Source organism: Podarcis pityusensis (genome assembly GCF_964106645.2).
Source record: "Podarcis pityusensis genome assembly, chromosome: 2".
Taxonomy (NCBI): domain Eukaryota; kingdom Metazoa; phylum Chordata; class Lepidosauria; order Squamata; family Lacertidae; genus Podarcis; species Podarcis pityusensis.
Window position 1 is genome coordinate 13,175,266 of NC_138029.1, and position 22,339 is coordinate 13,197,604.

A 22,339-nucleotide genomic window follows, 5' to 3' on the forward strand; every position below is an offset into this window, starting at 1 on the left:
TCCACTCTTGACTCCGAGTAGATTTCAAACACACTCTTTGGACCAGAGGCCAGCAGGTGGCAGTGATGAGAGGAGCAGTGGCAGGAACAGGGAGTGCCAGCAGTGCGCCCTTGCCTATGCGTGGGCTTTGACAGGTGCCCAACAATACTGATTGCTGACCCTAACTTTCGTGGCCAAAAGGACTTGCAAGGCTCATGCTGAGGGTACTTTCACTGTGTGTTGGGGGGAGACTAAGGAGGATGTTCCAGAGAGAAGAGTAAGATGCATTCAAAAGAGGCTGTTTTGGAGTTTTATCCGTCCTGGAGCACAGTAACAGGATATGCACGAGGACAAGTGTGATAATCTCCTTCTTTGCAAGCTGATCTCTTTAGAGACTGTCGCAGAATCTGATGCTGACTTTTTCCTGGTTGGGCGAGAACCTGTCAGGTGGCCTCAAAAATCACTCTGGATTTCAAAACTTGGCCTGAACGAGATAGCTGCTTCCACCACCACCCCTGTTCCTGATGTGTGGTGTGATGTGAAGATTTATATGCTAATCCATCACATACAACGTAAAAGCCAGGAGTAGATTGTCCCCCCCCCCTACATAATCTCTCTGCTGGGAACCTGCCTTTATGGCTCCTTGGGCCGATATTGGACTATAGATCTCCATCGAGCCGACAGGCCTTTCCAACCCGCAGGCCATGGGCCCGGCTAATGAAATCACAAGCTGGCACAATGACTTCAAATGTGCCTGAAATAAATTCGATTTGGAAAAATGAAGAAAGTCTGAAGTGAGCTGTTTATAGAAGGGGTCTGAGCAAAATGGGCTGGCTTCTGGGAACGATCTAATCCAGTTAGGGCTGCGGAGGTGGCTCTGATGTGTTTGGAGAGGACAGGCATCTTGGCTTAAAGTTACAATTGGAAGGCGTATGGACAGGCAAGTTCAGTTCATGGGTGCCCGTCTCACCTCAGGACTAGCCAGATTTTCTGCCCGGTTTGAAACAGGTTGCCTCAAGGCTCATTTTGATGATCAACAGTGATCGTCTTATGATTTGGACCAACAACTAACATTATTTTTGAAAGGTTATCATGTATCTAAATTTCACACAGGAGACTGGAGTGACAAGCAGTCCTTAAATTTCCACCTGAAAGCTATCACCTGCAGACCAGAACCACCCAAGGTGGATGGGGGAGCCACTCTAGCGCTTCATCTCTATGGTGAACTGCCCTGTTCCCAAGGCAACTGTTTATGACCAGCAAATGAGACTGGTCCATTATGACAAAGGAGGGACTGCCCCACCAACCTCAGCCTGCCCTCAGCCAGCCCACATAGGACAATCTACAATGGACAGACAGGACAAGACCATCACTTCTTCCCTTGCCCTTCTGTACTACTCTGTCTCGGCTAATGTACCCAGAACCAACTCACGTAAGACTGCTGCAGTTCAGGGAAGGAGGATGGCGTCTCTACAAAGTATATTTTTGACATCATTGTTATGTGTTTGGCAGCCTTTCCCTTCCTTCTGAAAGGACTTCCTCAGCCCAATTCACTCTATTGAAACCTGCAAATGGCACTCCGGCGTAGAGCTGTGGAAAGTAGAAGCTTGGGAATGCAGACCCTTCTATTTTCCAGGGACAGTCCCAGATTAACAGAAGCATCCCGGTTTTTTATTTGATCACGGAATGTCCCTCTTTTCCTTAGCACGCCCCTCTTATCATAGAAATGTTAGAGGGTATGGAGTTACGCGACCCCCGAGCCAAGGAGATAAGTAACTTCGCGACTTTAAGAAGACATCCAAAGGCGAAAGCGTTTTTTTTTTTAATGTTTAATGTTTTATTATGTTTTATATATGTTGGAAGCTGCCCAGAGTGCCTGGGGCAACCCAGTCAGATGGGTGAGGGTCTAATAAGATGTCCCTATTTTCATCGGAGAAATGTTGGGGAGCTAATGAACTAAAATAAATAATGAGAGCCAGTGTGGTGTAGTGGTTAAGAGTGGTAGACTCGTAATCTGGTGAACCGGGTTCGCTTCCCCGCTCCTCCACATGCAGCTGCTGGGTGACCTTGGGCTAGTCACACTTCTTTGAAGTCTCTCAGCCCCACTCATCTCACAGAGTGTTTGTTGTGGGGGAGGAAGGGAAAGGAGAATGTTGGCCGCTTTGAGACTCCTGAAGGGGAGTGATAAAGCGGGATATCAAATCCAAACTCTTCTCTTCTTCTTCTAATTTCTACCAAGACAAACTCCACATTGACTGGATAGCCAAAGAGGAAGCTGTCTCCCTCCAACACACACCTCAAGTCAACATTACTCCACTAGGTACGGTGCTTTGGAGGCCATCAAATCCATCTTTCTCTCATCATCTCCCCCTGTCCCACTTCACTGGTGGAGGCAGGGAATCCAAGGCCTCAGGCCACATCTGTAATATGAAACCCATCTCCCTTTGTGTTGATTGTTGATTGGGTCAGGCCCCTCCAATGACCTCGGCCCTGTCAGGACTGCAAGACTAACAAATATAAACAGATGGAGTTTCTGCAGGTGGCAGCATCCCCCTGGGATCTCCCAGGTAATCCTATTACCCATTCATTACCTGGGAGGCTCCCGGCAATGGACCCAGCTTGCTGCAATATCTGCTGCTATTAAAAAAAAAAAAAAAGACGAATCAGTCCCCACCGCCCACCCCTCCTTGCCATGAAGTTCTTCTGCTCAGTCTAACAAGAGTCAGCAAACTTTTTCAGCAGGGGGCCGGTCCACTGTCCCTCAGACCTTGTGGGGGGCCAGACTATATTTTGAAGGGGGAAAAATGAATGAATTCCTATGCCCCAGAGATGCCTTTTAAATAAAAGGACACATTTTACTCATGTAAAAACACCAGGCAGGCCCTACAAATAACCCAGAGCTGCATTTTAAATAAAAGGACACATTCTACTCATGTAAAAACACACAGATTCCCAGACTGTCCGCGGGCCGGATTTAGAAGGTGATTGGGCTGGATCCGGCCTCCGGGCCCTAGTTTGCCTACCATGAACAAGATTTTGGGGGAAAGAGGGGGAGGTGGAGCAGCTCTAAGGAAACCTTTGCTGGAGGCTGAGTTCAGAGGGAGATGCGCCAGTAAAAAGTAGCCATTCCATCCGCTCTGTTGTTGTTTAGTCGTTTAGTCGTGTCCGACTCTTCGTGACCCCCTGGACCAGAGCACGCCAGGCACTCCTGTCTTCCACTGCCTCCTGCAGTTTGGTCAAACTCATGCTGGTAGCTTCGAGAACATCCATCCGCTCTACCAAGAGACTAAATGGAGGCCAGAATACAACACTGCTTGTGGCTCACTACCCTGACCAGTGAGAAGTTCTAGGCCAAGATGACCTGCGCGTGGTGTACGGATGACTGAATCTGTCAATGTCATTTTCTCTCAGTTTCTCATATTTCCCACTTTAACTTCCATTCTCTACATTTCCATATCAGTTTGACATTTTTGTTTAAAGTACAGTGGTACCTCAGGTTACATACGCTTCAGGTTCCATACGCTTCAGGTTACATACGCTTCAGGTTACAGACTCCGCTAACCCAGAAATAGTACCTAGGGTTAAGAACTTTGCTTCAGGATGAGAACAGAAATCGTGCTCCGGTGGCGCGGCAGCAGCAGGAGGCCCCATTAGCTAAAGTGGTGCTTCAGGTTAAGAACAGCTTCAGGTTAAGTACGGACCTCTGGAACAAATTAAGTACTTAACCCGAGGTACCACTGTACTCACAAGCATTTTAGTGCAAATTTATACTAATACACAAATGCCCGTAGACAATTTTGCCTACTGTACTGTACATATTTTTTGAAAATGCACACATTTCTGTACACTTGGCTAGAGAATGGCATTTCAAAATACAGAGATGTGCTTATTATGAGGGATGGCCACGCTTCATATTTTGCATATTGTTTCAGAAAGGAAACATTAGGTAGCCGTGGTGCTATTTTCCTAGAAAAAGAGGTGCTGGAACTCACCATGTGCACCTCACTCGTTCTCTTATACAGTGGTACCTCGGGTTAAGTACTTAATTAGTTCCAGAGGTCCGTACTTAACCTGAAACTGTTCTTAACCTGAAGCACCACTTTAGCTAATGGGGCCTCCTGCTGCCGCCGTGCCACCGGAGCACAATTTCTGTTCTCATCCTGAAGCAAAGTTCTTAACCTGAAGCACTATTTCTGGGTTAGCGGAGTCTGTAACCTGAAGCGTATGTAACCCGAGGTACCACTGTAATGACAAAGGTGCCCCTCTGAGAGGTGCCCAAACTGAGTTATGGCTGAACAAAAGCCCTGGATAGCCTCATCATTCAGTGCAAACTGAATAGAATTTCTCCCCATCCTAAGTTTGGCTTCCTTTGGAACTGAGAGAGAGAGAAGGATAGAGAGTACTCTGGAGACAACAGCGCCTTTGCAATATTTGCTTTGAGTACGTATAAAATAGAAGAGCATAAGTGGAGGCAAATAAGAGCACAGTCTTACCTGTTGTCCCACTTCAGATTCCTTAGCAATACCTGCACCCAGAAGGTAATTTCAGCCATGTGTCCATGGCTGGGGTTGATTTAATGAACAAACAAATATGCAGGTAAACTGAAATAACTTTCTTCCCCACAGTCTGTATCCCTAAGCATTTCCCTCTCAGCTGGGCTCATTTTTTGGTATTGGAACCCAAATAAATTGGAGTTTGGGGGCAGGAGAAGCATTTGATTGTAGGGGAGTGATCTGTCAGAGCAGAAGTCACCAGCCTTTAGGGGCCAGCGGGCATATTTGGAATGTGAGACAGTGGAGATGTACCATAACACAAAATGTCTCCTGTAGGCAGGGGCGTAGCATGGGTTGCCGCTGCCCGGGGTGGACTGAGCAGCAGTCAGTCCCTTTGCCGTCCAGCATCTAATCAGTGGAGTCTGTTCTTGCAAACTTGCTCCAACTTAGGAGCAGAGATAAGGCAGAGAAACGTGAAGCCAGGAACACCACTGTGCCGCCTCGCCCTCCTGCCTTGCAGTGAGGCGCTCTGGGCAACGCACGTGGCTCCAGAAGAGCTTTCCCACCTTCCTTTTCCTCCCTTCCTCCTCATTAGGCAGCAGCAGTGGCACCACCCTACCCCTCCCTCCCTCCCTCCTTCTCTGCCAACCCAGGGGCAGGGTGCGGGTGGGCATCCCTTCACCATCCACAAGGAGAAAGAAGGTGCCCCCACCAGGTTGCACCCCCTCAGAAATTTGAGCCTAGGGCCATGGCCCCCTGCCTCCCCCCTCCATGCTATGTGTTATGTACTGAAGTTCTCACTCTGGGCCAGCAGGGGGATGCTGTAGATAGTTTTCACTCAGGTCCACATATGCAAATAAGGAATTGAAAGTGACGTTCAGTGATTGGATAGTTACAGAAAGTTGTTACTGTTGCTTTGTAGTTGAGCTCTATATAAGCAGGTTGGATGAACCCTTCAGTTCAGTTCTGTTCTGGCCTGTGAATAAACAAGAGCTGTCTGAAGAATCGCTGTGTCGTCTGATATGTTCACCTACAACTTAACACTATGCCACTGGCTGTAGGAGCCTGTAGCAAGGCCAAGCCAGTACAAACATGAGTTGAGCAGGATGAGTCTCTCATGCACTGTGGAATTTTCAGGGAATATTTACTGATATTTACTGATTGCCAACAAAGGTCCGTATAGTTAAAGCTATGGTTTCCCCAGTAGTGATGTATGGAAGTGAGAGTTGGACCATAAAGAAGGCTGATCGCCAAAGAATTGATGCTTTTGAATTATGGTGCTGGAGGAGACTCTTGAGAGTCCCATGGATTGCAAGAAGATCAAACGTATCCATTCTTAAGGAAATCAGCCTTGAGTGCTCACTGGAAGGACAGATCCTGAAGCTGAGGTTCCAATACTTGGGCCGCATCATGAGAAGAGAAGACTCGCTGGAAAAGACCCTGATGTTGGGAAAGATGGAGGGCACAAGGAGAAGGGGACGACAGAGGGCGAGATGGTTGGACAGTGTTCTCGAAGCTACCAGCATGATTTTGACCAAACTGCGGGAGGCAGTGGAAGACAGGAGTGCCTGGCGTGCTCTGGTCCAGGGGGTCACGAAGAGTCGGACACGACTAAACCACTAAACAACAACAACATTTACTGATACCTTCTGCGGACACCATAGGAGGTGCTGGTGGGCACAGTGTTGGCAGACGGAGGAGTGTTCAGCAACCCTGTAGCTCTTAAAATTGGAGGCCTGCTTCCTATCTTATATATGATTGGGACAGAGCTGGCTTGGGAACATAGGAAAGCACCTTATACCAGGTGAGATTAGTTATCCATCAAGCCTACTCTGACTGGCAATCGTTCTCTCTAGGGCTTCAGGAGGAATTGTTTCCCCACCCCACCCCCCGCCACATCACCTTCCAATTGGTTTTTTCCTCTTTCAATTGGAGACACCAGGGATTGAGCGACTTTCTGTATAAAAACATGTGCTCCACTGCTTTGCTAAAATCCCTCCCCATGGTCAACAAGCTATAGGTTTAAATAAATGGGTCTACCGCCATCACAGCTAGTTTCATCTTGAGGCCGAGATAATAATGGCTTGCCTTAAAGACCACCCAGTGTGTTCATGGCAGAGACTCGAACCAGGGACTTTGCTGGCTTGCAACTCATGTGCTTCGGCAGTGCGCTGACCTCCACCGCCACCACCCCTTCTGTGATATTCTTGCCTGCGGGATTGAGCGAGGAGATGTGGGAGAGAGAAGGGTAAACCTTGAGGTAAAAAGCATAAACCTCTCTGCTTTCCTTCCACCAGCTGAGGAATCCCAAAGTGAGCCTCACTCGAGCCTGCTGCTGCATCCTAATTGGAAATCTGCAGGGCAGCTGAATTCTTCTTAACCCTCAAAGTATGCAAAAACATTGTGCCTTCTGTAGCTTAACATTTGCAAAATGAGCCCGGAAGATGCCTATGAATTAACTTGTGCACCGGTCCTCTGAAGTCTCCAGGTCTGAAGCCACCATTGGGGGTCCGATGAATGCCCAAGTAGATGGACCATTAGATCTCTTGTGACTTTTTTTTTCTTTTCTCATGTGAAGCTAAGAAGGAGTTATCTTTGCCCGGATGCCAGTCTCTGTGGCCTCTTTGCAACGCCCACTTGGCCTGAAGGGGAAACTGTGGTCAGATTTCAACGTCACAAGTATTTGTGAGCGTCAAAGGACCATTGCAAGAGACAATGCAGCCAAACAGATGCTTCAAGCATCCCTGTCCTAAACTGCCCCTTTTGGGGGGGGGGGCAAGGGATGCTCTGTGCCCCCTTGTGGTAGGTAAAAGGACTGTGCCAATTCATCGTGGAACCTTCTGGACTCTGGCAGACCTCCTAGTTTATTCTGGCTTCTTAAGCTTCTGGTCTGGGCTGCATGGAAAGTTTTCCAAAATTCCTGGCTTGGAGTCTGTAAATGGAAGGGATTCCAGAATGCTCTAACAGAGATTCAAAACCTCTTTGCCGGGTTCAGCTGCCTCTTTACAGCGATAGTTACTGCGCTCGGGCACATTTAGACTAGGAGTAATCATATTTTAATATGTAATAGTCATTTATCACTCATCTTATTCCAAACACTTGGGGCTAGCCAGAATAGATTTCAAACTTAATGTAAAGTATCCAGTTAAAATTCCATTAAATCAGCAAAATATGCTGATAACAGATGCTGCACTCTAGCATTTTAAAGAGAAAGAGAGATTGAGAGGGAGGGAGAGGGAGACAAACTGGGAACACTCCTTGTTCAAATCTCCCCTGAGCTATAAGCTCTATGGATTGCCTTAGGCAAGCTAATATCTCCATCTGCCCCATGGGGGTAATAATCCTTCTCAAACTTACAGGAATGACCTCACTCTTTTTATTCATATTTATTTTATAATATAATAATTGTATACTGCTTTTCAACCGGAACGGTTCACAAAGCAGTTCAGAAAATCAGATTTATATTGTGACGATCCATTGCTGTCATTTGGATGGGTCCCACAAAGAATATTCGGGCTCTGGAGAAGATACTTTCTGAATCTTGTTATCCTGCTGACCTAAGAGAATCCCTGAGATTAAACGAATTGTGAGCTTCTCTGTTCAGCCATCTGTCTTCAGAATATGGGTGCTTTCAATAGTAGCAAGTAAATGTGGGCTGGTGTCCAACTGCCATGGCTCCTAGCTTTGCTTGAGCTCAGAGGTGTGATGGCAAGGCAGGTTCTGGGGAAGGGCGTAGGCAGAAGTTGTGCTGGTCCCGAGGGTTAACCGTCCGGCGAGGTCCGAGTCCAGTCCGAGGTCGAGGGTGCGGTATGGATACTGTCCATCAAAGCTGAAGCTGGGTCCAAGGCAGGGAGTCGGGTGAGGTCAGGAACTCTGGCAGAAGAGCAGGACAGGGTGCAGGCAGGAACAGGCTACCAACAACGTTGCTCCCGCAACTTGGGGTTGGCTGGCTTTTATCGGCCCCGGTCCACAGGTGACTTGCCTCTCCTGGCCTGGAGGCGAGCACTCCTCCTGCGAGAACTTACCGTATTTTTCGCACTATAGGACGCACTTTTTCCCCTCCAAAAATGAAGGGGAAATGTGTGTGCGTCCTATGGTGCGAATGCAGGCTTTCGCTGAAGCCTGGAGAGCGAGAGGGGTCGGTGCGCACCGACCCCTCTCGCTCTCCAGGCTTCAGGAGAGCCCCACCGCCAGGCTTCAGGAGAGCCCCACCGCCAGCCCCACAAGCTCGGGGGACAGCGGGAGAGGCGCAGCGCGCCCTTCCCGCTGTCCCCCGACTTGGCTAGAAGGCTGGCGGGGGGGAGAAGCCTGCTCCTCCCCGTCGCCAGCCCCGCAAACTCGGGAGACAGCGGGAGAGGCGCAGCGCGCCCTTCCCGCTGCCCCCCGACTTGGCTAGAAGGCTGGCGGGGGGGAGAAGCCTGCTCCTCCCCGTCGCCAGCCCCGCAAACTCGGGAGACAGCGGGATAGGCGCAGCGCACCCTTCCCGCTGCCCCCCGACTTGGCTAGAAGGCTGGCGGGGGGGAGAAGCCTGTTCCTCCCCGTCGCCAGCCCCGCAAACTCGGAAGACAGCGGGAGAGGCGCAGTGCGCCCTTCCCGCTGTCCCCCGACTTGGCTAGAAGGCTGGCGGGGGAGAGAAGCCTGCTCCTCCCCGTCGCCAACCCCGCAAACTCGGGAGAAAGTGGGAGAGGCGCAGCGCGCCCTTCCCGCTGTCCCCCGACTTGGCTAGAAGGCTGGCGGGGGGAGAAGCCTGCTCCTCCCCGTCACCAGCCCCGCAAACTCGGGAGACAGCGGCAGGGGCGCAGCGCGCCCTTCCCGCTGTCCCCCGAATTGGCTAGAAGGCTGGCGGGGGGAGACGCCCGCTCCTCCCCGTCGCCAGCCCCGCAAACTCGGGAGACAGCGGCAGGGGCGCAGGGCGCCCTTCCCGCTGTCCCCCGACTTGGCTAGAAGGCTGGCGGGGGGAGAAGCCTGCTCCTCCCCGTCGCCAGCCCCGCAAACTCGGGAGACAGCGGCAGGGGCGCAGCGCGCCCTTCCCGCTGTCCCCCGACTTGGCTAGAAGGCTGGCGGGGGGAGAAGCCTGCTCCTCCCCGTCGCCAGCCCCGCAAACTCGGGAGACAGCGGGAGAGGCGCAGCGCGCCCTTCCCGCTGTCCCCCGACTTGGCTAGAAGGCTGGCCCAGCCCCGCAAACTCGGGAGACAGCGGGAGAGGCGCAGCGCGCCCTTCCCACTGTCCCCCGACTTGGTTAGAAGGCTGGCCCAGCCCCGCAAACTCGGGGGACAGCGGGAGAGGCGCAGCGCGCCATCCCGCTGTCTCCCGACATGGTTTGGAGGCTGGCGGAGGGCTTCCTCCTCCCCCAGCCCCGCAAGCTCCCAGAGCGATGCCAAAGCTGCGCGCAGCTTCGGCATGGCTCTGGGTCCCGTTCTGGGGGAGGGGGAAGCTCGGGCTTCCCCCGCCCCAGCCCCACGCCTGGCGGGGGGGGGGAAATAATTTTTTTGCCTTTATTCCCCCCCCCCCCAAATCTAGGTGCGTCCTATGGACCGGTGCGTCCAATAGTGCGAAAAATACGGTAGTTCCCTCCGCCTCTCTGCCCTGAGCCTCTGCAGCTCAGGAGAGGCTGGAGGGTTACCAGACCCAGAGGCAACCTCAGTTTCCCCTGCCGGGGCTGAGAGTGGAGCACCTGGAGGCAATGGGGCCTCCATCACCTCAGGAGCCAGAGCAGACTCTGCTGGTGCCTGCACCTGAGGATCCAGCACAGGTGAGGACCCTTCAGGCTCAAGCCCCAGCCCCGGCTCAGCTGGTTCTGGAGGCGGGGACTCCTGTGCAGGCTGGGATTCCTCAGGTTCAGCCTCTGAGTCCGAATCCCAGGCCATCACAGAAGTACTTCAAAGCCCCCTCCCCAGATATTCCTGCAACCACTGCTGCAGCTGCTACGCTGGGTAGAAGGTATTGACTGCTCTCAGCCCTTAGCGCTTTCCGAGCAAATCCTGTTGGACAGGCCCAGCGCCAGCACCCTGAGGCACACCAGCGATGTTTAGGATATAGTGCAGTGCAGGGGTGACACCAGGAAAAAATTGCAGAGAAGGGACAAAGTATATTTCTAGTATGGTAAAGGTAAAGTGACCCCTGACCATTAGGTCCAGTCACGGACGACTCTGTGGTTGCGGCACTCATCTCGCTTTATTGGCCGAGGGAGCCGGCATACAGCTTCCGGGTCATGTGGCTAGCATGACTAAGCCGCTTCTGGCGAACCAGAGCAGCGCACAGAAACACCGTTTACCTTCCCGCTGGAGTGGTACCTATTTATCTACTTGCACTTTGTGCTTTTGAGCTGCTAGGTTGGCAGGAGCAGGGACAGAACAACAGGAGCTCACCCCGTTGTGGGGATTCGAACCGCCGACCTTCTGATCGGCAAGCCCTAGGCTCTGTGGTTTAACCCACAGCGCCACCCGCACCCCTCATATTTCTAGTAGGGATGGGCAATACCTGGTTTTCAACATTGTGATATATCACCAGCTAAACGCAACGATATACTGATATATCACAATGTCTGAAATAAGGCTGGAGCTATGTAGAGGCATTAGTTGGCTTCACGGTTTCCCCCACATTGTGATTTTTGCATCGCACAGCACACACACACCCAGTTTTCAATAGGTTGTCAGGTCAAAAATTATGAAACCAATTATGGACTTGAAGCCAGTTTGGGACAATACGTATATATCACCCAGCCATAACACACATTATGATTTGTGATACATTGCCAGGTCAGAAATGAAACCGATATCACACTATGGACTTCAAACCGGTTTTGGGACGATATATCGCCCAGCCTTAATTTCTAGGTGGGCGAGTTGTATCCCACATGTTAATATCTTGGAAAGAAAAATAACAGTATATGCTAATGCCCACAAAGGGGAGGCAAGTGGGGGGTGGGGAGTTCCTTGTTTGGGTGAGGGGTTGCCCCATGACCCCCATCTGGCACTGCCCATGATACATTGGCGACAGCAGCAGACAGCCATCCTAATTTCCCACAATTCCCTGTAGTGACTTTATATCGGACACTCCAGGGTTTTGTGGGGAATTAAAATCACTGCCTGCCAGCACTGGTCTTGCCACTAGGCAGAGCAAGGCGGTCACCTCAGGGCAACTGATTCTGGGTGTCCTGACAGGGTTGCATTGTTAACTAATTTATTATTATAGTGTTTTAACTGCTGAGAGGCAGGGAGAGCTGTATGTAAGCAGTCGTACAAGCCTTTTTTATTTGCTGAAGTATGGGGTAAAATGAGAGATATAGAAAGACAGACAGATATAGATATACGGCTTTTTTCAGCTGGAACTCACCAGAACTCAGTTCTGACAGCTCTCAGGTGGATGCCATTGCCATTATAAGAGAACAAGGGAGGCATTCATGGTGAGTTCTGGCTCCTCTTTTTCTAGAAATAGAAAATAACTTGAGTGGCATTGGGTATATTATGCACTTTGACCTTAGAGGGCACTATCTGCTGCTTCAGCTCAGGCAGCAAATTATCTGCCTATTGTTTTCACTTCAGGTGGATGTGGGCCCGCTAATGTTGAGGACCCCCTTTATCTTGGGGTCTTTTCAAACATGTTTGGAGGGACAACCCTAAATACAAAACTCAAGTTTTATATTTCTGGTTTGATGGTAAAGGTAAAGGGACCCCTGACCATTAGGTCCAGTCGTGGCCGACTCTGGGGTTGCGGCGCTCATCTCGCTGTATAGGCCGAGGGAGCCAGCGTACAGCTTCCAGGTCATGTGGCCAGCATGACTAAGCCGCTTCTGGCAAACCAGAGCAGTGCACGGAAATGCTGTTTACCTTCCCGCCGGAGCGGTACCTATTTATCTACTTGCACTTTGACGTGCTTTCGAACAGCTAGGTTGGCAGGAGCAGGGACCGAGCAAAGGGAGCTCACCCCGTTGCAGGGATTCAAACTGCTGACAGACCAAATAAGCCATTCCTACATCAGTTCTGACTTAAAAAGCAGAGACATCACCTTGCCAACAAAGGTCCGTATAGTTAAAGCTATGGTTTTCCCAGTAGTGATGTATGGAAGTGAGAGTTGGACCATAAAGAAGGCTGATCGCTGAAGAATTGATGCTTTTGAATTATGGTGCTGGAGGAGACTCTTGAGAGTCCCACGGACTGCAAGAAGATCAAACGTATCCATTCTTAAGGAAATTAGCCTGGAGTGCTCACTGGAAGGACAGATCCTGAAGCTGAGGCTCCAATACTTTGGCCACCTCATGAGAAGAGAAGACTCCCTGGAAAGGACCCTGATGTTGGGAAAGATGGAGGGCACAAGAAGAAGGGGACGACAGAGGACGAGATGGTTGGACAGTGTTCTGGAAGCTACCAGCATGAGTTTGACCAAACTGCGGGAGGCAGTGGAAGACAGGAGTGCCTGGCGTGCTCTGGTCCATGGGGTCACGAAGAGTCGGACACGATTAAATGACTAAACAACAACAACACTTCTGAAGTAAGTTGTTTCATTATGGAGTTACTTTTCCTAGAGACTCACCTGTTCAGGGGAGGTAGCCTTTAGAAACCTCTCTCTGGAGTTTCTTTGCTCCATAGACAACTTGGCACTTGAATAACACTGTAAATGTGGGTGCTTTCAGATTAGATGGCATGATAGGCTATAGCGTTGTGGTCAGGAACTGACAGACGGCAGGCCAAATGTGACCCATAGATGATCACTAATTAGCTCCCCACTTCCAGGGACTAAAATGAACTTTTTTTTTGCCCCAGAGATAACTCAGAGCTGGTTTCAGAATACTTCCAGAAATCACTCCCAGCATGTGTACCTTGGAGTTTCCTTCTTTCTTCTGCGATGGTCAGTGTGGCAGCCTGGTGTTATCAACTGCAACCAGCTATGGGTAGGCTAGCATAGTCAGACTGGGAGGGAAAGTAGTGGGAGATAGGTATTCTCCTTTGTGGTCACTTAAAGCCATCTCATATACATTATAGGAAAGAAGAAGGAAAAACACCCTCTGCAAAGGACCCATGCCCTACTGCTTTTTGCAGCTCTGGTATAACATGTGATAATATCTCGCATATCTGCCCTGCGCAGAGATGCACAAGTTCCAATCACACTGGGAGCTCCTGTAGTCAAGCATTAAAAACTTCCCAATACAGGGCTGCCTTCAGATGACTTCTTAAATTTGTGTAGTTCTTTATCTCCTTGACATCTGAAGGGAGGGCTTTCCATAGGGAGGGTGCCACTGTTGAGAAGGCCCTCTCCCTAACTCCAATAATGAACACTGTCGAAACAGTGAAACGCTGTTGAAAGAGTCTTTGCCCTGCCCCCTGGTAATTTGCTTGACTGCAAGCAAACTGCTGGTTTCAAGTCAAATATCAAAATTCGAGAATATTTGGCATACCCTGAGTCAAAGCCATTGTGTTGAACTGTAGCCATATTAACAACAACGGAGAGGCAATGCGCAGCTAGACGTGGCTCCCAAGGCCTTCAGCTCTGTTAGCAAGGTACCGTATTTTTCGCTCTATAACACGCACCAGACCATAACACGCACATAGTTTTTAGAGGAGGAAAACAAGGAAAAAAATATTCTAAACGAAATAGTGGATATATGATTTTTGTGGTTCATGCTGTGGCCACAGACATGTGATCTGACAGTGAGTTTGGAGTAGCCCAATGAAAAAATCCTGAGGATCCATGTGGATCCATGCTTTGTAACCACAGAGGAGGGAAGGAAGGGGAACCATGGATCCTCTGCTCATGACTGCAGCAGATCCCCCCCGCCACCCGCAGGCATTCGCTCCATAACACGCACAGACATTTCCCCTTACTTTCTAGGAGGAAAAAAGTGAGTGTTATGGTGCAAAAAATACGGTACTTTTTGCACCAGCTGAACTTGCCGGTTGCTATAGCTGAACTTCCTCAGTCAATTACCCATAGATTTGCTGTGAGTTTAGGGACGTGTCCACATTTGAACATTATTTGAGCTGTTAATCCACTCCTCCCCCCGCTTCGAATTAGACCAGAGTACAGGCACACAGCACCCATTTACACACGTTCAATACACCACAGAAACATCACAAAATGAGGTGTAATGGGTGTTTGCTGGCTTTTTCAATGGTGTTTCAAATATGCGTGATTTCACTAAGGCGCACAGTGCCTTGCACGTAACCCCCTCCTAAATGTGCACCTGGAGGGGGGTTGCCTATAGTCCACACCCACATGTATTTGAATTTGTATAAGAACAATTTGTCTTTTCTGTTCATACCAGTGGGCACGTGTTTGTCCCTGCCTTCCAATTTGATGATTCTGTTATGTCAATTAAGTACTAACAGAGCATGCATGCACAACCATCAAAGGACCCAGCGTCTCCTGGCTTACTTTCAACAGGCAGGGTGAATGTGGGACCTCCAGCTCACAAATGGTCAGCTGAGCTGTGCCTCCAAGCATATTCCCCATACTGGCATGTGAGACTGATTGAAAGCGACTCAGAACAAGACTGAGCCTCTGACACCTTCGTTGAGACACTCAGAAACACAGGTGCTTCTCCCAAAAGGCACCTCTCCACCCCCATTGTTCTGCCCGGAAACTGAGGTCCAGTACCGAGGGCCTTCTGGCGGTTCCCTCACTGTGAGAAGTGAAGCTACAGGGAACCAGGCAGAGGGCCTTCTCGGTAGTGGCGCCCGCCCTGTGGAACGCCCTCCCACCAGATGTCAAGGAAATAAACAACTATCTGACTTTTAGAAAATCTCTGAAGGCAGTCCTGTTTAGGGAAGTTTCTAATGTTTGATGTTTTATTATGTTTTTAATGTGTGTTGGAAGCAGTCCAGAGTGCCTGGGGAAACCCAGCCAGATGGGTGGGGCAGAAATAAATTATTATTATTATTATTATTATTATTATTATTATTGGGAGCAGGGAAGTGGGTGCTTTATTTGCAAAATGGGTCACTGCAGAAACAGACCTAACATTTTTGGAGTTGTGGCGTTCTAGAAGTTCTCTCATTGCTGAGGTGTGGAGCTTATTGATTGTTAAACAAATTGGGTGTGGCCAAAGTCACCACCAACAACTTGGCTATTTGCTACTGGCAATGAGCTCCACATATAGGTGTAACTGTCAAAGCATGAGATTATATAATCCTGCGAGCCATCAAGCAGAGTCCCTTGCCTGGACTCTGATGTTGCATTTTATTGAAGTTACTGCTAACCTTTGGATAGGAAATGGACTCATTGGTGTGCACCCATGCACGGATGGGCTGCAGCTTATCCCACTGATCCTGGTCTTGTCAGGACCACGTTGCCAGTGGTACAATTTTAGTCAGCGCTTACACTCGCCAGTATTACAGCTCCACCATCCTTGTGAAACAAACAAACAGGAATGCAGAGAGAGAGAGAGAGAGGACTGTGGTAGATAAAGTGGGGCAAAGTCACATTGGCTTTGGAATGAATGGTCAAAAGAGGAGCAGAGCCCAGAGCTACCAGCAGACAGTCCCATGTTTCAACCACAAGACCTATCAACGCATGAGTGCAAGGCCACAAGCTTGATCACTGGAGTTAGAGAACTGACAGAGAAAAAGAGAATCCTTTGCCAGCTTTTCATGTTGGATCACATGAGAGCAAAGCATTCTAGTAGGACAAAGCAGAAGGAGCTGCCCAGATTATAGACAAGGAGAGGTAGGACAGAGATGACCACAGAGAAAAGGCGTTTGCAAATTCCAGAGGTGCCTCTGCTTCTGCTTGTGGGTGCAGCTGCCCATGCAACGTAAGTTTTTCAGCTATGGCTCTACTCTGAGTCAAGCTAATGTGGTTGACATTCATCTCAGGAGTCCCATATTGGGTACTGCAAAGGGTCACAGAGTAGGATAGTGTGAATGTGCAGCAATCCACACAGCCCATGGTCGTTTTAAGTATGCTTGTGCAGGAGAACTTCCTAAAGAATTGTGAGGATGCTTTAAAGCCACCCTGAATATTTTCCCTGCTTGCTCCATCTTGCTGTTCCAGCAGACCCAATGATTTTCCATTCCTCAGGCCAGAAGGCCAATAGCACAGTGCAGATCCTGCAAAGAGCATATATTTTATCAGCTGACACAGGAAACGGTGGAGAATCATCTCCCTCCCATTCCCCTTCCAAACTGCCTGCTTGCTCCACAAATCAACTTACGATATTCCTCCAGTGATGGCCATGAAGAATTCTCCAGAAGAAGAAGAACACAAGATAAACGTAATACTCCTGGTTCTCAACCTCCAAGAAGAAGTAGGTCTGAAGTGTGTGGGAAGAATGACATGACCCATTCTCCCAATAGCTCTCCTTGTCAGCAAGAAGTCTCTGGCCATTTCATTGTCCTTTGAAGGAATATGGTCCAACAATTAGTCTCTATGGCATCTTTCTTCAATCTAGTTCCCTCCAGATGTTGTGGACTACAACTTCCATATCCCCTAGCCACTAAACCCTGAAGATTGACAATGATAGCAGCTCACACCAACAATGATTTTCCAGGGACATGGAACTGAAAATGAGACGCTCCCTGGTAAATAGGGACCATCGGAATTGTGTAATAAATTGGTTCCTTTATGCTCACTGATGTTATGAGCACCAACCAGAAGGCTGTACAACACCCTTCAGGAGAGGAGGTGTCTGCTACCACAACTACAGTGGTACCTCAGGTTAAGTACTTAATTTGTTCCGGAGGTCCGTTCTTAACGTGAAACTGTTCTTAACCTGAAGCACCACTTTTGTTAATGGGGCCTCCTGCTGCTGCCGCGCCGCCAGAGCACGATTTCTGTTCTCATCCTGAAGCAAAGTTCTTAACCTGAAGCACTATTTCTGGGTTGGCGGAGTCTGTAACCTGAAGCATATGTAACCTGAAGTGTATGTAACCTGAGGTACCACTGTATTACTTTTAAAAGGTGAATTGACTAGAAAGTTGAACCAGTTATCCAGGTGCCATGGCCGCAAGAGGATTTTCAATAGGTAGACAAGACGGGGTGGAGCCTGAGATCAGGAATTAACAAAGGGCAGGGAAAGCGAAAGAGGGTTCACCTACCTTTAGCCCTAGTCAGAGGGAAGGAAGCTGTACCTATGTTAGAGTGGAGTGAATGCATGGGCCAATGAGAAGCAGCTGGGCTGTACTTTTTCCTTCCGCCGCATTTAATCACTGTCTTCGAAAGTAATTTGAGAAGTGGCCCCAGAGGCCTGAAAAGTTGGAGACAGAAGCTGGGAACCTGCCGTGCCCTAGGATGAGCCCCAAGGCCTGCTAACCAGCTGTTTCTCCCCGTCAGAGGGCATGATCTCCTTGGCTTTAATGAGGCTCATAAATCCTGCCGGTGTCACAGGCACACGGCTACACCTCACGCAAAGACAAACACAGCCTGCCACCTTTAACCCTGCTCGTGGGAGGAAGAATTGCTGCCTGTGTATTTGCACTGCGACACCACAGAGACACCTAGTTAGTGGGCAACAAGAAGAGTGTGGTGCCACACTCATGCCACATTTACCGGATTATTATTTTTGTGTGTGTGTGTATTTATATACATTTAAAATTTATGTTTCCACCATTTTGGCTTCCTCAGTGTGGCATGTGATAGCATAAATCCTGGACTATGGTCTGCAGGTAGCTGCCCTGATGAAGCTAAGCAGGTCTGAGTCAAGGCCCAGCACCAACCGCTATGTAGGGATGTGCATAGATGCTAGAAGATGATATATTTATTAGATATTGTCCTTCCTCCCTCATGTTTGTGAGTTCAGCCGAGTGCCATCCCTTTGCAGCTTAAAAGGGAAGTTTAAAAGTAAAGGGACCCCTGACCATTAGGTCCAGTCGTGGCCGACTCTGGGGTTGCGGCGCTCATCTCGCTTTATTGTCCGCGGGAGCCGGCGTACAGCTTCCGGGTCATGTGGCCAGCATGACTAAGCTGCTTCTGGCGAACCAGAGCAGCGCACAGAAACGCCGTTTACCTTCCCGCCGGAGCGGTACCTATTTATCTACTTGCACTTGACGTGCTTTTGAACTGCTAGGTGGGCAGGAGCTCCCAACTGCTGACCTTCCGATTGGCAAGCCCTAGGCTCAGTGGTTTAGACCACAGCACCACCTGTGTCCCAAAAGGGAAGCTTAGATAGGCTAGTTTTATACCTTTTGGTGTCAGTAATCCAGGATACTTTTAAGGCAGGCTGGATTCACCTGGTATTTCCCCTTTTCTCCTCCCTTAAAGCAACGGTCGCACAAACAGCCTTGTAAAAGTTAAAAATGACATCTACTCATTCAGAATACTTGTTGAAGATTAACAGGTACAGGAGCTTTGTTCAGGCAGGCTTAAAATGGTAATTCCATTACAAACACATGAGCTGTGGCTCAGACTTAGCATATGTTCTACATTGCTGGAATGGGGTGAAAGAGCAAAGGAAAAGTGCCCAGTTAGGTGAGAAGATTATATATGGCTATGCCACCCACCCCCGTCCCCAGTCAGGGAGGAGTGTTTCTCAGAGTTCTCTCTAGCAAACTTGCAGGAAAACTCTTTTGAGCTTCATCTCCGATCATGTGCCTTTCTAGCAAACATGCATTGTTGGTTTGTCCACATTGTAAATATCCCACAAGCTGGACAAGTCAGGCAAAAAGTATTGTAGCACCTTATAAGACTAAACAGTTTATGGGATCAGTTTTTGTGGGCTGGAATCTACTTCATCTGATGCAAGGAAGGTTGTCTCAATTATTTTATTCAGGCCATACATTTAGAGCAGCCAGGGAGAATCCAGGGAGCTGTAGTTTGTTAACGGTGCCGTGAATTCTAGCTTTGTGAGGCCAGCACCCTTAACAAACCACATTTCCCAGGATTCTTTGGGGGAAAGCCATAACTGCTAAAATTGTAGAAGAGTGCTTTGAATTTACAGTGTGCCCAGGAGCATAGTCTGTTCTGGTGTTAGGTCCAAGAACACATGGAAGGAGAGAGGTTGGGCTTCATGTGCTCCCTCTCCTGACTTTGAGGCTGAAGGGAGATTCTTTGCACATTCAGCTAAACTTGCTTGGAATCCTGCCTGCAACTGGGGAGACTGATAGCGCAGGGCTGCAGCTTGCACATAGGACTATGCACATTCACTCAAACAGGCAAAGAATCCCTCTTCGGAACCATAGCCATGGTTGGAGCTGACAGTGATATAGAAGCAGGGGTAATGCTTGTGTTCTCGCTTCCCCTCCATGTTAATTTATAATTTACAGTGGTACCTCGGGTTAAGTACTCAGTGGATTTGTAACTGGCTGACTGACCGAACCCAAAGGGTGCTCATCAATGGTTCCTCTTCATCCTGGAGAAGAGTGACTAGTGGGGTGCCACAGGGTTCTGTCTTGGGCCCGGTCTTATTCAACATCTTTATCAACGACTTGGATGATGGACTCAAGGGCATCCTGATCAAATTTGCAGATGACACCAAACTGGGAGGGGTGGCTAACACCCCAGAGGACAGGATCACATTTCAAAACGACCTTGACAGATTAGAGAACTGGGCCAAAACAAACAAGATGAATTTTAACAGGGAGAAATGTAAAGTATTGCACTTGGGCAAAAAAAAATGAGAGGCACAAATACAAGATGGGTGACACCTGGCTTGAGAGCAGTACATGTGAAAAGGATCTAGGAGTCTTGGTTGACCACAAACTTGACATGAGCCAACAGTGTGACGCGACAGCTAAAAAAGCCAATGCAATTCTGGGCCTCATCAATAGGAGTATAGCATCTAGATCAAGGGAAGTAATAGTGCCACTGTATTCTGCTCTGGTCAGACCTCACCTGGAGTACTGTGTCCAGTTCTGGGCACCACAGTTCAAGAAGGACACTGACAAACTGGAACGTGTCCAGAGGAGGGCAACCAAAATGGTCATAGGCCTGGAAACGATGCCTTATGAGGAACGGCTAAGGGAGCTGGGCATGTTTAGCCTGGACAAGAGGAGGTTAAGGGGTGATATGATAGCCACGTTCAAATATATAAAAGGATGTCACATAGAGGAGGGAGAAAGGTTGTTTTCTGCTGCTCCAGAGAAGCGGACACGGAGCAATGGATCCAAACTACAAGAAAGAAGATTCCACCTAAACATTAGGAAGAACTTCCTGACAGTAAGAGCTGTTCGACAGTGGAATTTGCTGCCAAGGAGTGTGGTGGAGTCTCCTTCTTTCGAGGTCTTGAAGCAGAGGCTTGACAACCATATGTCAGGAGTGCTCTGAGGGTGTTTCCTGCTTGGCAGGGGGTTGGACTCGATGGCCCTTGTGGTCTCTTCCAACTCTACGATTCTATGATTCTATTCTATGATTCTATTCTAAGTACCTAATTTGTTCCGGAGGTCCATTCTTAACCTGAAACCGTTCTTAATCTGAAGCACCACTTTAGCTAATGGGGCCTCCTGCTGCTGCCGCGCTGCCGGAGCACGATTTCTGTTATCATCCTGAAGCAAAGTTCTTAACCTGAGGTACTATTTCTGGGTTAGCGGAGTCTGTAACCTGAAGCGTATGTAACCTGAAGCGTATGTAACCCGAGGTACCACTGTACTTAGAAAAACAAAAGCAGCTCCACATTAGAAAGAAATAGCATTGTTTACAGTGTATTCTTCTTTTCCAGTAACCAGCAGTTAACTCAAGAATGGAGAACTCACAGGCCTGGGGACCAAATGCAGCCCCCTGAGACCATCCTCAGGCCACACACCATCACCAGCCTTACTCTGCGTCCTCCTTGAATGTTTTTGCCTAACTGGACTGTGTCCTTGAATTCTGACAATGCTTCTTGTATGCCTGGATGGGGGATCAAGACAGCTGTTTGAATGTGCGATGAAGCTCTCCATCCTACCATACAAAGGTAAGAATCACCTTTATTACTCTGTCCAGTCCTGCCTCTGGCTCCACTGGCATTTGGCCCTCAGGCTGAAAAAAATTCTCCTACCCCCTAAGCGAACTAGCACACCAGTCTGAAAATTTGTTTAGTCATGTCTGACTCTTCGTGACCCCATGGACCAGAGCACACCAGGCACTTCTGTCTTCCGCTGCCTCCCGCAGTTTGGTCAAACTCATGCTGGTAGCTTCTAGAACACTGTCCAACCATCTCATCCTCTGTCGTCCCCTTCTCCTTGTGCCCTCCATCTTTCCCAACATCAGGGTCTTTTCCAGGGAGTCTTCTCTTCGCATGAGGTGGCCAAAGCATTGGAGCCTCAGCTTCAGGATCTGTCCTTCCAGTGAGGACTCAGGGCTGATTTCCTTCAGAATGGATAGGTTTGATCTTCTTGCAGTCCATGGGACTCTCAAGAGTCTCCTCCAGCACCATAATTCAAAAGCATCAATTCTTTGGCGATCAGCCTTCTTTATGGTCCAGCTCTCACTTCCATAAGCCAGAACAGCAAGAGGGATTGCTGCGCAGTGAAAGCAGCAATCCCTCTTGCTGTTCTTGTTTCTGGGATAGCTGCGCAGCCTGCATTTGCTCCATAAGACGCACACACATTTCCCCTTTCTTTTTAGGAGGGGAAAAGTGAGTCTTATAGAGCAAAAAATACGGTAATAGAAGTGGAGGGGCTGTCGATCTTGAGGGTATGTGGCAGGCAAGGTGCTGCTGGTATTCTGTCTCACCTTCACATTGTAACTGTGAGACCACGTCTAGTGACATTTGCAACACTTTCCAAAGGGGTTTGCCTCTTATGTAACTGCTCCTGTGAACTTCTTTATCTCTCTAGATTTGCAGCTAGATCTCCCATCTCCTCCTCCTTTGCCCTTCTGAAGCCTGATATGTGCGTAAGTGTGGGTTCGAATGTGTGTTGCATGATTCTGCAATATCTACTCACTGTTATACTTTGAGGAACCTTCCTAGCTGTTTCCCTTTCTGGGCAAGTCTAGTAGGAACTACTCTCAGAGCAACA

At 49.0% G+C, this 22,339-nt stretch overlaps 2 long non-coding RNA genes across 2 annotated transcripts; one reads left to right on the top strand and one right to left on the bottom strand.

The window, feature by feature from the left end:
• Window positions 1-1,233: 1,233 nt before the first annotated feature.
• LOC308471173 lies at window positions 1,234-8,056 on the top strand. The gene is made up of 3 exons (XR_013982749.1): window positions 1,234-1,783; window positions 2,219-2,299; window positions 6,770-8,056. It is a non-coding gene; the product is annotated as an uncharacterized lncRNA (long non-coding RNA).
• On the bottom strand, window positions 7,835-12,001 carry LOC308471283. Its single transcript, XR_013982876.1, has 2 exons — window positions 11,808-12,001; window positions 7,835-8,307 (listed from the first exon to the last, which is right to left on the bottom strand). It is a non-coding gene; the product is annotated as an uncharacterized lncRNA (long non-coding RNA).
• Between the last annotated feature and the right edge of the window lie 10,338 nt (window positions 12,002-22,339).